The sequence below is a fragment of the Stegostoma tigrinum genome, chromosome 6 (assembly GCF_030684315.1).
Source record: "Stegostoma tigrinum isolate sSteTig4 chromosome 6, sSteTig4.hap1, whole genome shotgun sequence".
Classification (NCBI taxonomy): domain Eukaryota; kingdom Metazoa; phylum Chordata; class Chondrichthyes; order Orectolobiformes; family Stegostomatidae; genus Stegostoma; species Stegostoma tigrinum.
This window is the reverse complement of record NC_081359.1, coordinates 89,117,531-89,134,513: the sequence shown is the minus strand read 5'-3', so window position 1 is coordinate 89,134,513 and position 16,983 is coordinate 89,117,531. Positions and strand designations below refer to the sequence as shown.

Here is a 16,983-nt window from a genome sequence, read left to right as displayed (position 1 = left end):
ACTTCCTAAGCTCCAGTGAAAAAAAGTCCCAGCCTTTCTTTATAACTCAAACCTCCATACCCGGCAACATCCTCATAGATCTCTTCAGAATCCTCCCTAGCTTAATAATATCCTTCGTATAACAGAGTGATCAGAACTGGACACAGTACTCCAGAAGAGATCTCACCAATGTCCTGTACAACCTCAACGTGACTTCCTAACTCCTTCATTCAGAAAACTAAGCAATGAAGGCAAACATGCTCTATATGTGATGCAAACTTCCAAGAATTATGTACCTGAGGCCCCAGCTCCTTCTGCTATACAACTCTACCCAAGGCTGTATGGCTAATAGTATAAGTCCTCTGCCCATTTGTTGATCCAAAATGCAATACCTCGCATTTATCCAAATTGAACTCCATCTGCCATTGTATCAGAGATAATCGGAACTGCAGATGCTGGAGAATCCGAGATAACCAAGGAAAAGCTCCTGTGTGTCCTAGATAAGTATGTACCTGTCAGGCAGGGAGGAAGCTGTAGAGCGCGGGAGCCGTGGTTTACGAAGAAGGTGGAATCTCTGTTCAAGAGGAAGAAGAAGGCTTATGTTAGAATGAGATGTGAAGGCTCAGTTAGGGTGCTTGAGGGCTACGAGGTAGCCAGGAAAGACCTAAAGAGAGAGCTCAGAAGAGCCAGGAGGAGACATGAGAAGTTGTTGGCGGACAGGATCAGGGTAAATCCTAAGGCTTTCTATAGGTATTTAAGGAATAAAAGAATGACGAAAGTAAGCTTAGGGCCAATCAAGGATGGTAGTGGTAAGTTGTGTATAGAGTCAGAGGAGATAGGGGAAGCACTAAATGAATATTTTACAACAGTATTCACTCCGGAAAACGACAATGTTGTCGAGGAGAATACTGAGATGCAGGCTACTAGACTACGTGGGATTACTGCTCACAAGGAAGAGGTATTAGAAATCCTTCAGAAGGTGAAGATAGATAAGTCCCCTGGGCCGGATGGGATTTATCCTCGGATCCTCTGGGAAGCCAGGGAGGAGATTGCCGAGCCTTTGGCATTGATCTTTAACTCGTCATTGTCTACAGGAATAGTGCCAGATGACTGGAGGATAGCAAATGTGGTTCCCCTGTTCAAGAAGGGGAGTAGAGACAACCCTGGCAATTATAGACCAGTGAGCCTTACCTCAGTTGTTGGTAAAGTGTTGGAAAAGGTTATAGGGGATAGGATTTATAATCATCTAGAAAAGAATAAATTGGTTAGGGATAGTCAGCACAGTTTTGTGAAGGGTAGGTCATGCCTCACAAACATTATTGAGTTCTTTGAGAAGGTGACCAAACAAGTAGATGAGAGTAAACCGGTTGATGTGGTGTATATGGATTTCAGCAAGGCATTCGATAAGGTTCCCCACAATAGGCTATTGTGCAAAATGTGGAGGAATGGAATTGTGGGAGATGTAGCAGTTTGGATCAGAAATTGGCTAGCTGAAAGAAGACAGAGGGTGGTAGTTGATGGGAAATGTTCATCCTGGAGACAAGTTACTAGTGGTGTACCGCAAGGGTCGGTGTTGGGTCCACTGCTGTTTGTCATTTTTATAAATGACCTGGATGACGGCGTAGAGGGATGGGTTAGTAAATTTGCAGATGACACTAAGGTCGGTAGAGTTGTGGATAGTGACAAAGGATGCTGTAGGTTACAGAGAGACATAGATAAGCTGCAGAGCTGGGCTGAGAGGTGGCAAATGGAGTTTAATGCAGACAAGTGTGAGGTGATGCACTTTGGTAGGAGTAACCGGAAGGCAAAGTACTGGGCTAATGGTAAGATTCTTAGTAGTGTAGATGAGCAGAGAGATCTCGGTGTCCATGTACACAGATCATTGAAAGTTGCCACCCAGGTTGACAGGGCTGTTAAGAAGGCATACAGTGTTTTAGCTTTTATTAATAGAGGGATCAAGTTCTGGAACCAAGAGGTTATGCTGCAGCTGTACAAAACTCTGGTGCGGCCACACTTCGAGTATTGCATACGGTTCTGGTCACCGCATTATAAGAAGGATGTGGAAGCTTTGGAAAGGGTGCAGAGGAGATTTACTAGGATGTTGCCTGGTATGGAGCGAAGGTCTTACGAGGAAAGGCTGAGGGACTTGAGGCTGTTTTCATTAGAGAGAAGAAGGTTGAGAGGTGACTTAATTGAAACATATAAAATAATCAGAGGGTTAGATAGGGTGGATAGGGAGAGCCTTTTTCCTAGGATGGTGACAGCGAGCACGAGGGGGCATAGCTTTAAATTGAGGGGTGAAAGATATAGGACAGATGTCAGCGGTAGTTTCTTTACTCAGAGTAGTAAGGGAATGGAACGCTTTGCCTGCAACGGTAGTAGATTTGCCAACTCTGGGTACATTTAAGTCGTCATTGGATGAGCATGTGGACGTACATGGAATAGTGTAGGTTAGATGGGCTTGAGATTGGTATGACAGGTCGGCACAACATCGAGGGCCGAAGGGCCTGCACTGTGCTGTAATGTTCTATGTTATAACGAGTGTACAGCTGGATGAACACATAGGGACTCCCACCTCAAGCCGCACCCCCATTTCCTACCTACTATCCGCATCCTGCCCCTTGACCTCTCCGTCCTCCCGGACTGACCTATCCCCTCCCTACCTACACTCACCTCTACTGGCTCCATCCCCACCTCTTTAACTTGTTTGTCTCCTCTCCACCTATCTTCTCCTCTATCCATCTTCGATCCGCCTCCCCCTCTCTCCCTATTTATTTTGGAACCCTTTCCCCCTCCCCCATTTCTGATGAAGGGTCTAGGCCCAAAACGTCAGCTTTTCTGCTTCTAAGATGCTGCTTGGCCTGCTATGCTCATCTAGCTCTACACTTTGTTATCTCCATTTGCCATTGACCCATTTGATCAAGATCCCTTTGTATTCTTAGAAAACCTTCTTCATTGTCCAATATTGCCACCAATGAAACCAAATGTTTTTCTTCACAATCTATGGAAGAATGGGAAGTGGTCTATAAATAAGATGGATATGTGTATGAAAGAGATTCAAATCCATGGAAGTGAAATAGTTGCTGTTCAGAAGCAAAATTCTGAGTTAAACATTAACATTTTTCTTAATGTTAACGTTATAGCCTTTTTTAATTCTTACTGTATTTTTCTAACTTTTTCACCATTGCCCTGCCACAGCAGGGTGGGGAAAATTCTGCTGTACATACATGAGGAATGGCTGCATTGTAGACATTTTTAATCAACTTGTTCTGGAGTGTTGTTATAGACCTCTGAAATGGGTAGGATTTGAACCTGGACCTTCCGGCTCAGTTAGGGACGCTACCTCATGAGCTAATTGAGTATTCTCCTTTGTCGTGTGTTTATTGACCCTAGAATACATAAATAATCTGTGTCAGTTCCTCAGATTGTGTTGTTCCTTTGATGTGTAAAGCTTCTAAATATAAACTTGTCCATTTAATATAGTTTAAAAACAATTTCTGTCATTTTTTTCTGCTAGCTTTCAAGGGCACTGCGAAGTAATGGAATAGACTTCTGTCATTCACTGCCAGGGTTTTAGAAAAGATTATCCATCACTACCATGCAAATAGCAACTGAATTATTTCATTACTGTAATATCTGGTAAGTTTAGTACGAAAGATGGTAAGATAAGTGAGATAGCAGTTGCTTTACTGTCATATCAAAATGGAAATAGATATTCTGTACTTATGCTGAATTAGCTTTGAAGATTGAAGTGTTAAAAGCACCAGCTCTATAGAAGATTTGATAGGTAGGCATGACCTTATGATGGGGTGAGGAATGCCTAGTCTCTGGAGCAGGTGGCTTGATTGCTCCAATGGCCTTTTCTTGCTCCTTGCCGCTTGAGTTTTTAATTTCACATACCATTGTTCACAGTAAAGAATTGTGCTTGTATGCTTGGATTTTTCTAATGCTTAAGGTTCACATCTGGTCTGTGTGGAAGTGTAAACTCAGAATAAAAACCCTAAGTTTCGAATAAAAACAAATTTGCTGGAAAAGCTCTGCAGGTCTGGCAGAATCTGCAATGGGAAAAACAGAGTTAATGTTTCAGGTCCGATGACCCTTCCTAAGAACTCAGAAGTTTAGAATGTTCATCTTCTTTTTATTTTCTTTGGGGAGAATGACTTCATCTATTTTTCATTTAATTTCATCATATTCTGGACTATCATTCAGGACAAGCAGTTGTCTTGTCACTTTTTGTCTTGGCTGCTCAGTGCCAGCTATGAGAGGGTATCAAACATTGCTAAGGAAAAATGCTTCCTGTGACTGTCCCCTCACACCCCCGACCCAGTTCCCAGGATTGTACCTGGCCTTTGCTCAGCACATGATGAGTGAGATACCTGACATCAGAAATTTAGCAACATGGGAAGTTGGATATGTGAATCAGTGACCAGCCTCTCATTGCTGTTGTGTATTAATCTTTCACCTGAGTCAGATTCATTTATGGCATAGAAAGAGACTATTCAGCCCATTAAATCTATGCTGACGTCTAGTGGAATAACCCGAAGGTTGCGGGAACAGCATCTCATATTTCGCTTGGGAACCCTGCAGCCCAATGGTATTAATGTGGACTTCACAAGCTTCAAAATCCTGTTCCTCTGATGCTGCTTGGCCTGCTGTGTTCATTCAGCTCTACATCTTGTTTTCTCAGAATCTCTATCACCCTGCAAGTTTACTTTAGCTGGACTATTAAAAGTAATTTTCTCTGCTGTGGATGATTTTCCAACCATAAAAAGAAATGCCAGAAAATCATGCTTGAGACCTCTGATATCTGCTCCCAGCATGAGGTTCCCTGATTGAGTTGAAAAATTACCTCCAACCTGATTTTGAGAAAAATGTGCGACAAGAATTGTAAGAAATCAAAGTGCAATGTTGAGCATTGGTACGTGGTTGACTTGATGGTAGATATTGAGATTTCAGTGTTCTGAGCATGCTTGGAGAAAATGTTGGAAGGGGATATAAAGAGTGTTTTATTCACTGTTTGAAGATCAGTAAGTACTTATAGAATCTCACAGTACAGAAGAGGTTCTCCAACCCTTTGAATCTGCAGCAACTTAAAACTACACTGAATTTACACTACTGCCACTTTCCAGCACTTGGTCCATAGCGTTGAATGTAATAATGTTTCAAGCACTCATCCAAATACCTTTTTAAAGATTGTGAGGTGTCCTGCCTCAACTACTCTACTAGGCAATGCATTCCAGATTCAGGCCATCGCCTGGGTGAAAAATGTTTTCTTCAAATACCCTATAAACCTCATACCCTTCATCTTAAAATTAAGCCCCTTTATTATTGATTCTTCAGCTCAGGGGTACAGCTGCTTTGTGTTCACTCTGTCCATGTTCCTCGTAATATGATACACTTTAATCAGGTCTCCTGTCAACCTGCTATGCTGTAAAGGACGTAACTGAATTTATCCAGCCTCTGTCCATAAATATACTGCTCTATGCCAGGCAACATCCTGGTCAATCTCCTGTGCATCATCTCCAGCACCAACACGTCCTTGCTATAGTGCAGTTACGAGAATTGTGCACAGTGCTCCAGCTGTGCCCAAATCAAAGTTTTAAATTTTTAGGAGAGATGAGGTTGTAGACTTGTTTGCCAAACCAGTGTGTTTAGATTCGATTACCTACAGTGTGGAAACAGGCACTTCGGCCCAACAAGTCCACACCGCCGCTTGAAGCGTCCCACCCAGACCCGTCCCCCTATAACCCACATACCCCCTGAACACTATGGGCAATTTAGCATGGCCAATCCACCTACCCTGCACATCTTTGGACTGTGGGAGGAAAGCACAGCACCCGGAAGAAACCCATACAGACACAGGGAGAGTGTGCAAACTCCACACAGACAGTCACTCAAGGCTGGAATCGAACCCTTGTCCCTGGCGCTGTGAGGCTGTAGTGCTAACCACTGAACCACTGTGCCGTCTGTTTGATGGAAACGTTTTGTCACCCTGCTAGGCAATATTGTCAGTTTGCCTTTGATGAAGTGTTGTTGTTCTGTCCCACTTGTTGAGTCGCTTCGGTTTGCTGGAGTGGTTAGCATCACTTCCAGTTCTGTTTTTCAGTGGTTTATATTTAGTGTCCAGTCAAACTGACAATAAGAATACACGAACACCAACTAGCCACCAAGAGACATGACTGATTCTCACTGGTCCCAATACACACGGACAAAGAAGGACACAAGTTCAACTGTGACAATGCTCATAATAGCACAAGCCAAACAGAGACATGACAGGGATTTCCTGGAGGTTTGGCATTCCAACCTGAACTCCATTAACAAACACATTGAATTAGACCCTGTGAACAAACCACTGAGAAGTAATACCAACCACTCCAGCAAACCAAGGCATATAAATAACAAGGGGGACAGAACACCGACACTTCACCGGAGGTGCACTGATGATGTTACCTAGAAGGGTGACAAAACGTCTGCACTCAAACACACCGGCACCTGCTGAGCCTCATTTGCAACCCAAGCTACAAATCATCTCCACAAACTTTTGTTAGTTGAAATTTTACATTGAATTCACAATGCAAGTTAAACACCAATGGAAGCTTAGTGTAAATTGGGTGTGAAATTCTAAACTGACTTTGAATTGAGGCAAATGAGACTCCACTGTTGTTGTTTCTTTTCAGTCTGATTTCAGATCATACCAGATTACTGAATTTGGGCTACATTTGCACTGTAACTACAGATTTGGTGGTAAGTAGTAATAATGTTATAGTTTAAATGCACCCATACATAATTGTCTCCTCTTCTAGGTTTGCTGTTTGGTAACAGGTAGGATGTTTTGAAATAATATAAATGTTCTCTGACAACAGGTCAGAGAATCCTTTCCATTTGCAGTAGAACACTTTTTGAACAGACTGTCACTGCTTGTATTCTTTCTGAGTCATGTTGCATGCATGAAATAGGTACTTTGATTTTTCCATTATTATTACTGTTGTCATGTAAATAGCATCTGCACTGTATCTACTTTTAAGTCATAAATATTCATAAAGTACTCAGCATATATTTATATATTGCACTCTATAAAACTGCCAATGACAATTTGAAAATGTGAAAAAGGGAACTTTTTTTTACATTGGTTTATCTTGTATTATCAAGTATAATACAATTATTCTGAATTACAATTGTAATGGATCAAAATTTGGGGTAGAATTGCAGAGTGGATGATCAGGAGTCCTAAAATTTCTGGTGGTATAGGGTGTTACCCAGAGACTCTTAATTTCTTTTGAGTTGGAGAAGCAGGGTGGAAAGCTCTTAGAAACCACGGTGGCTCAGTGGTTAGCACTGCTGCCTTACAGCACCAGGGACCCGGATTTGATTCCAATCTTGGGCAACTGTCTGCGTGGAGTGTGCACATTTTTTCTCCCTGCATTTGCATGGGTTTCCTCTGGGTGCTCCGGTTTCCTCCCACAATCCAAAGATGTGCAAGTTAGGTGGATTGGCCAAGCTAAATTGCTCGTAGTGATCAGGGATGTGTAGGTTAGGTGGATTACGAAGGGCTTGGGCCTGGGTGGGATGCTCTGAGGGTCGGTGTGGACTTGTTGGATGGCCTGTTTCCACACTGTAGGGATTCTGTGATTTATGGATTCTGTGAAATCCCAATAAGCAGTTCGGTGACTTGACCTTTCACAGAACTTCACATATTGATTATTACAACTTTGGGTATATGTGGGAGAATGTGCCTGACCTATGCTGACAAATCCACCCATTATGTCATCAATAAGATCAGCAAAACCTACATTGACTGAGACTTATTTAGTTCCAGCAGTAAGGCTTATGAAGGCCCCAGAAAGTTTCTTCAGCAAATTAATGAGTGATTATCAGGAGTCCATCTGAGACAAAGATGAGATAATTGAACTTTCTTACTTGCTTAGGAATGGCTTTCAGCACCAGCCCTTGTGGGTTAAAAGTGTATTTCTTGAAAGATTTTATAGTGAGATTAAAATCAAAAATTAAATTTCATCAAGACTAAAACAGTAAATGTTCAATACACAAATACAGCCTCTTTAATTAAGCTTGAATTACATTTATACAGCAAAACCTACATTGACTGAGACTTATTTAGTTCCAGCAGTAAGGCTTATGAAGGCCCCAGAAAGTTTCTTCAGCAAATTAATGAGTGATTATCAGGAGTCCATCTGAGACAAAGATGAGATAATTGAACTTTCTTACTTGCTTAGGAATGGCTTTCAGCACCAGCCCTTGTGGGTTAAAAGTGTATTTCTTGAAAGATTTTATAGTGAGATTAAAATCAAAAATTAAATTTCATCAAGACTAAAACAGTAAATGTTCAATACACAAATACAGCCTCTTTAATTAAGCTTGAATTACATTTATACAGCAGGCCAGAGGAGCAGTCATAGAGACGACTTTCCCCCCAGAATATACTTAGTTCATAAAGTTTGTAACAGGATGTTGCAATTCGTGGGAGGCCATATATTGTTAGACCCTTAATCCAAAGGCCCAGGTAATGTTCTCAGGAGATAATGGGAACTGCAGATGCTGGAGAATTCCAAGATAATAAAATGTGAGGCTGGATGAACACAGCAGGCCAAGCAGCATCTTAGGAGCACAAAAGCTGACGTTTCGGGCCTAGACCCTTCATCAGAGAGCTCTCTGATGAAGGGTCTAGGCCCGAAACGTCAGCTTTTGTGCTCCTGAGATGCTGCTTGGCCTGCTGTGTTCATCCAGCCTCACATTTTATTATAATGTTCTGAGGACCTAGGTTTGAATCCTGCCATGGCAGATTGTGCAGTTTGAATTCAATAACTGTGAATGCATCGCCAATTGTCAGGATAAACCTATGTGGTTCACTAATGGCCTTGAGGGAAGGAAACTGCCTTCCTTACCTTGTCTGGCCTACATGTGACTCCAACAATGTGGTTGTTTCTTAACTGCCTTTTGGGCAATTGAGGATGGGCAAGAAATGCTGGCCTAGCTAGAGATACCCTTATCCCCTTACTAACAAAAATATAGTTCATGTGCAACAATACAAGTCAAATGGCTATTACTGTGCATGGCATTCTTGAGTGTCTCACTCAGTGAAAATGCAGTTTGCATCTAAATTTACATTACGTTTGAACATTTTTTAGTGCACAAAGGATGTCAGCCGCTACTATGTTCTAGATTATTAATCCAATGTCATTAGCATGACGACCATACTTCTCCTTAAGCTCATAGCCTTCTTCCCTCTTAAACTTGAAAGACTCTTTTGTTGTTCATTTTAAATATGTTTTATGGTAACATGTTTCTAATATCCACGTCATTCATCTAAGGTTTTTGTGCCACAGAAAATACTTTAAAAATTCCAGTGACGAAGTTACAGCATAAAAATATAGCAGTATCACTAATAAAGAATTTGCAAATGGCATACAGTGCCCAGGACACTAAGTAATATTAATATCAAATGCTGATGATAATTAGGGTTCAATTACAGGTTCAACTCCCTAGGTGTGATGGAGCAATGAGGGATGAGGCTCAGGCTCAGCTGGGAAGCCATGGCGCCCCATTGCATCCACCAATTTGTGAAGGAACCATCAACCATCCATGCAGCTTGATTGACTGCAAAAGTCACCATTGTGCCCATTTTGTTTAAGTATCCACAGTAGGTATAGTGAGGATCAGCACATTGCCTTTTACCACTACTTGAAAGAGTCAGCTAATATGATGCTTTAATTTTGTCCTGTCTACCTGTATTTCAATGGCAGTGACATAACTTTATGATTTTCTTAAAGCACAAGGCAATGTATGTGTATAGCAAGTCTACTAACAAACCAATAGCTACCTAGAGAGGAGGAACTATTTCATCAGCATGTAAGAAATATGTGATATCTGGAAAATAATGCATTCAGTGCCTGTCCCTAGGGAATGTGTTTGAAACCTTCAATGAGAGGAAATAAAATGATGCACAGTTCTTTTGAAGGAGAATGAAGGATGTATACTGGCTGTTTGGAAATCTCCACGATTACTATAACTCGCACAACATCTGCAAAATAGAAAACTACACAACCGGTCAGATAAGCATACAGACAGTCTTTGAGTAGATGGTTGGCTGTTAAAGCAACCTTTCAGATACTTTGTCCTGCAAAGTGACCTCAGTATACGAACTAGAAGATGACTTCCTCGCCGAACAGTAGTTGTTTAAAAACTCTAATTCTATGTTGTTTACAGCATGGAAAGAGACCCATCAGTTCACTGAGTCTGCACTGTCATCAAACATCTATATACTGATCCTACTTTCGAGCATTTGACGTTGATCTTTGTTTGCTGCGGCATTTCAAGTGCTCATTTAAATTATCTCTTCTATGTCTTGAGAGTTCCAACTCTACCGCTGTTAAAGGAAGTGAGTTCCAGATGTCTACAACTCTCTGGCTAAACATATTCTCCTTGAAATCCCTTTTTATACATCCTGCTCTCTAGCTTAAAACTGTGCTCCCTGGTTACTGACTCCTCTACCAACGGAAAAGGCTACCTCCCCTCTACCCTAACTATGCCCTTCAGAACTTTGCACACCACAGTGCCCCACTCAGCCTCTCTGCTTCAAGGAAAATCCAAGCCTTTTCAGTCTGTATTCATTGCTGAATCACTCATGCCCTGGCAAATTCTGGTGAATCTCCTCTGCACCCTCTCTAGTGCAATCACATTCTTCCTGTGGTGTCGTGACCAGAACTCCACACAGTCCTGCAGCTGTGTCCTAAGTTATATACAGTTTCAGCATAATCTCCTTGCCTTTGTATTCAATGTCTTGCATAAGCAGCCATAAATTATCCCAAGAGGAGGCCTCTTAAAATATTACTTGTCATCAGTTTTGCAGAATAAATATAACCAGTGTTTTTGTAGATGATTTTTAAAAAATTCAGAAAAAATCTGAGGAACTATACATATTAACTTCTGAATTAACCAATTTCATTGATTTGATAGAGGTTTACAAAATGATCAGAGGTATAGATAGAGTAGACCCCCAAAGACTACTTCGTAGGGTAGAGGTAGCTTTTCGAGGGGACATAGTTTTAAAGTGAAAGGAGGTGGATATCGGGGAGAATTAACAGGTAGATTCTTTACTCCAAGAGTGTTGGCTCACGGAATGCAATCCTGGAGAGGGTAGTGGAGTCGGCCTCATTAGCAGCATATTAGATAGGCATATGGATGATAGTATAAGGTAGCGGTGGAGGTTAGATAGACCTTAGATTCAGGGTAAAAGTTCAGCACAACATCGTGGGCCAAAGGGCCTGTACTGTGTACTGTTCTGTGTTCTATGTTCAGCTGGAGTTGTACATACAGAAGCCTCCAGAGTCTATTGAGGATGTTGTTGCCAGATGCCACAGTGAAGTGTTTAAGTCTGATTCTGCAGAAAGAGAACTTGCAGTGAGCCTGATTAGGTTGGCAATTGTCTCTACTTCAGTCAGAGTCTTCAGGAAAGATGATCTGGGCAAGTGAAAAAGCCCCATTCCTCCTTTGCTGGAAGATGGGTACTGGCATGAAACCGTAGTGGCAGGCCCATATCAGTTACATGCTTTGGGTCCAGATAAGACTTGTTATAGTCTATAAAGTGCAAAACAGCCAATTAGATCTGTCATAGGTGCAGTTTGTCACAGCTGTGAAGTGGTTGTCGTACATTTCTTCACATCTTCAAAGCACCTGGCTTTAAAGATGATTAAGCACATGCATAAAAATATGTTTTCTAAAGCCAACATGACCCAAGTGACAAGCAAGGTGGTAAAACACCATAATGCTGGTAGAATGGAAAGCCTTCCAAATTCACATGTGCATGTCATCAAAGTGGCAAACAACCTGTGGAGGATGACCAAGTCTTTCACATTGTTAACTCCTTGCACCATGTAGATGATATAAGATGAGCAATATGCAGTGTCACCAAAACAAATGTTTGAAAGCCAAAACTGATATAGGAGCTACTGCCAATATATTACCAGTGCACGTCTAAAAGAAATGTACCCCAACAAGTGACACTGTGATATTATCCTACAAGAGACTATCTCTCAAACAGATCATCATTTCTATGCATCATAATTCCATGCAGTGACACAATCATACTGCCGTACCAATATGCATATTCAGCTTGGATTCCTGAAATTTTCTACCTGCTATGTACAAGTAGTCCAGCAGTGGCAAGACCACCTGTGAGCACATTTCAGAATTGTGACCATTTCATGAGATTCAAACTACATCCAAGGTAGCGAGAATGGAAGAACCACAGGACTTTCCTCTTCAAATGCAGAGGGGAATGAGACAGATGCAGCACCAGCAAGCTGGTGGAGCATAATCATGCAGCAGAAAGACAGTGCAATTCAGAAATTCAGTCACAAATCCCTAGATACCAGCAAAGTTTCCTTTTAAAATTCGTGGGACATGTGTGTTACTGACTGGCTAACATTTATTTTCTGTCTCTTGTTACTGTTGAGAAGTTGGTGGTGAGCTGCATTCTTGGACTGCTGCAGACCGCATCCTGTAGGTTGACACACAATGGCCTTAGCAGGGGAATTACAGGATTTTGATGCAGTGACGGTGAAGGAATGGTGACATATTTCCTAATTGGCTTGGAGGGGAGTTAGTGTTTTTAAGATGCGTGATCAGCCCAGATTGTGTGGAGTTGTTACCAGTTGTGGTGCTATATTGCAAAAGAATAGAAGCCAGGTTAGAACAATGTAAAATGCACAAATGGTGTACACAAGGAGTGACGAAGAAAACTCTGATGATCACTGATCATTGTGTTGCAGCAACTAACAGCAAGAAACCAAGTTGTCAACCAAGAGCAACCAAAAATAGTACATACTTCTGTAGATAAGTATTTGATTGCCAGATCAGGACATGCCAATACTGCAAAGCATTGTATCAAAGTTTGAATTATTAATCTTGTTAACTATATATTTTTACATATCTGCATCATTATTGAATTGACAACACATGCCAAGTATTATGCTGTGTATCTCTTTGGGATGTATTTGGGAAAATCGATGTTACATCTTGCAGCAGATATGTGACGTACCTTTAAGGGACGATGTCACCACCATGTCATGACATGTGATGTCATGGTATAAAGCTCTCAGTCTCCATCTTACTGAGCACTGACTTCCTGCAGCGTGAAATGCGGATGGAAGTGTGCAGCTGCACATCCAAATTGCTAAACTTGAGCCTAGAGACACACGTGCCTGTGATTACTGAATACATATGTAAATACTAAGAATTATAATAAATGTTAACTGAACTCTTCAATGTTATGTGGCCCATGCATTTTATTTATGTTACAGTAGCTAACATAAGTATCATAGTGTTCTTGTAGCAGATCATCAGCTATCACAGCGCCTCACATCAGAAGTAGCAGGAACATGGGTGTTTGCACACTCAAGCATTTTTTGTGAGATTATAAGCTATTCCTTTTAGGTGTTGCATACTGTATAAGATTATAATAGTTTGAATGGGTTAATGCTAAGACTGTCTTAACTACCACCCACTGAGATGATATCATATGGACTTGGGTGGTGAAGGGGGCAGAACAGGTCAGGATCTCAATAGTCTGGGTAACAGTATTTGTCATATTCAAGTAACATGTACATAGATGCTATCATGTAATAAACAATATCTGGTTTAAGACACAAAGCTCTTCTCATTAGGCTGCCATATGGTTTTCCCCGATTGCACTGAACCAAACAGTTAATTAGCTGGTGGAAACAGGATGGTGATAGCAAATCAACCAGTCACTTCAGAGAGCATGACAAGCAGTACTGAAAATTCATCTTAACGTCACTGCAGTTTTACACTAAACAACATTACAGGTATATATAAGTTGATCAGGATAAAGTTTTATGATAGGGAACAAAACAGTTGCAGGAGATATCAGCCTGAATTCTCCTTGCACTGTGGAGGTGGCCTTTTGGAAATTTTCCCAGAGGTAGTGAGATGTGCCTGCTGTCACCACACTGGGTGTAACTAACAAGGTGCTTAGAAGAATCATAAGTCTATAGTTGTGCACCACAATTAAATTTTATGGTGACACATGGGTTCTGCGTCACGTCGAGAGCCCTGTAATTCATTACGGACAGCCTTACAGCTGTAGATTACAAGGACATTGGAGGGTGATGTTTAATCTGTTAACACCAGTGGCAAGGCTGAAACTAGCCCAAAAGTATACTTGCGGAAGAGACGGATGGTAGCCCCAGACCTTGTATTAAAAATTCTTTTGGATTCTTTCAATTGTGCTCCACTTTGAGCCCATTTTCTTTATTTGCCTCAGCACGCTTACCTTTCTGTTCTGAGGCTGTTGGTAGGCCAAATCTATCAATTCTCTCACTGGGCAATCCACTGCCCTTAATTGGATATTGAGTGCCTGTTAATTGGTCACATCTTGTATATTGTACCGTGTGATTCATCTCCAACATGAGTAGGATTGAGATCCACAAATGGTCCCGTGTGCCTGAAAACATTTAAAGAAAATTCTTGCCATCTATTCTAAAAGAATATCTGTCATAATTAAGTGTTTGTCATATAGATTTCTGGTTGTTGAGGAGGGTAGAAGCCAGTTTTTATGGTAAGTTAGTTGACAAAATGCCTCAAATTAAACATGAGTATGGTATACTGTATAAATTAAAATGCCATTGGTTCTGTTGGCAACAATAATTCAGGTGAACTAGATTTTACCACTACAAGCTGATGTAATGAGAGAAAAGAGCATTTGGTTTAAAATTGCTTTTATATGACTGATCCTTTGACTTAGTTCCAAACAATCAAGTAGGGGTTTTTGATTTGTTAAATGCAAAGATGATAATGATTTTTTGATCTTGTTGCCTTGACTGAGACGAGAGGTGAGGATGGTGTGTTCTCTCAATTTTGTAATGCTGTATTAATTAGACACTTTCTTCCCTCATTTGGTTCTTTGTTGTAACATCAATGACTTTAGAAAGGTAATTTTACATAACTGTTCATTTTTCCCAAAGTTTGTCAGTCACCAGTTACAGAAGCATTGAATTTTGCTTGTTGTAGCTGGGGTGCTAATGATGATGTAGTGGCTGGGGCCAATTGTTGTGCAGGGCAGATACTCTAGAACTCCTGAGAGAGTTTTGCCTCTGACTTCAGAGTACCATTAGCCATATTTTGATTCTTGGGAATAATATTTTCAAGCCACTATACTTGTAATGAAAATTGTTAGAATTTCTTACAAAGTCAGTCCACTTCTTTCTTCTTTAACATCTTGTAACAATACTTTGCAAACTAGGTGGTCAGATAATAAAGTTGTAAATACATTCAAGTGAGCTTTGTGAACAGCAATATTTATCATACCTTAGTGACACCAGAACAGGTTATCTACTTGCTTCACACTTCACAGTTTTGTGTAAAAGCAACTTCTGTTTAACTATATGAGAATATAAAGCTTGTTGCCTTGTTCCAAGTTAGTTGAAGTACATATCAAATTATTAGCAAGTATTGCAATAAATTTGCCCTGACGAGTATTCTGGAAGAAACAGCAGTAAGAACTGCAATTTTGTGATTCATCAGTGGTAGTCTTGACAAAAAACAAAAAAACAGTACAGCTTAGAAACAGACATTCAGCCCATTAAGACTGCATTGGCACGTGATGACTTTGTAAACTAAAAACCTTGTGCCTCAATGTGGTCCGTATCCCTTTATTCCCTCCCTATTCATATATGAATACTTCTATTTCTGCCTCCCCCACCTCCTTTGGCAGTGCATTCCAGGCACTTACCACACTGAGTTAAAAAAAAGACTTGCCACTCACATCTCCTTTAAACTCTTCCCCCTTTACCTTAAACCTATATCATCTAGTAATTGAGGCTTCTAACCTGGGAAAAAGACTCTGACTATCCATGCTTCTCATAATATTGTAAATTTCTATCTGGTTGCCCCGTCATTTTTCAACATTCAAGTAAAAACAAGTTAAAGTTTGTCCAATTTATGCTCCTAGCTAATACCTGCCAAGCTAGGCAACATGCTGGTAAACCATTTCTGTACCCTTTCCACAGTTTCCACATCCTTCTGGTAGTGTGGTGACCACAACTATGCACGGTATTCCAAATGTGGCCTAAGTAAAGTTCTATGCAGCTTCAAAATGACTTGCCAACTAAGCCAATTCTTTTCATTTTTCTAGCTCACTTCAGATCCACGTGACATCACCTTTCGTGTCAACCTGCTGTGAGAAACCTTGTCGAAAGTATGGACTTATTTGAGATAGGCAGCATGGCAATGTCACAGCCTTGCCAAAGACCTTGCTGAAGTCCATACAGACAACATCTACTACTTTACCCTCATCAATTATCTTTGTCATTTTCTCAAAAAGCTCAACCAAGTTTGTGAATCATGCCCTTCTCTGCACGAAGCTATGCTGCCTATCACTAATAAGTCCACATTTTTTCAAATGTTAATAAATCCTTTCCCAAAGCATCTTGTCCAATAATTTCCCTATCATTGACGTAAAGCTCATGAGCTTTTAATTTCCCAGATTATTCTTGCTGCCCTTCTTAACCAAAAGAATAAAGTTGGCTAATCTCCAGTCCACTGGGACCTTTCCAATCACTAAAGAGGATTTGATTTATTACTGTCACGTACACCAACATACAGTCTTGTCTTAAATGCTTTACGGTCAGATTGTACTATACAAGTGCATCAGGATGAAAGATCACAGCAGGATGCAATGTTACAGCTGCCAAGAAGTTGCAGAGAGAGATCAGCATTAGCATTTAAAACGTCCATTCAAAAGTCTGATAACAGCAGGGAAGAAGCTGTTCTTGAATCTGTTCGTATGTGTATTCAAAGTTTTATATTTTCCGCCTGATAGATGAAGGTGAAAGAGAGGAGAACCAGAGAGGGAGGGGTCTTTGATTTTGTTGGTTGCTTGCTTAATGCAACGGGAAGTATAGATGAAGTAATTCAATGGGAGTCTGGTTTCTGTAATGGACTGGGCTGTGTTCAGAATTCTCTGTAGCT

The 16,983-nt window shown here is 40.8% G+C and overlaps 1 protein-coding gene across 6 annotated transcripts in view; it reads left to right on the top strand.

The window, feature by feature from the left end:
* The window catches only part of LOC125453489 (F-box-like/WD repeat-containing protein TBL1X), a 362,600-nt gene that overhangs the window by 127,128 nt on the left and 218,489 nt on the right, over positions 1-16,983 (top strand). Inside the window, exon 3 of one of the 6 annotated variants that reach the window (XM_048533166.2) lies at positions 6,657-6,723. The exons of the other annotated variants lie outside the window; for them this stretch is intronic. The gene's annotated coding sequence lies outside the window, so the exon portion shown is untranslated. The remainder of the gene's footprint in view (positions 1-6,656; positions 6,724-16,983) is intronic. 6 annotated transcript variants of the gene reach the window in all.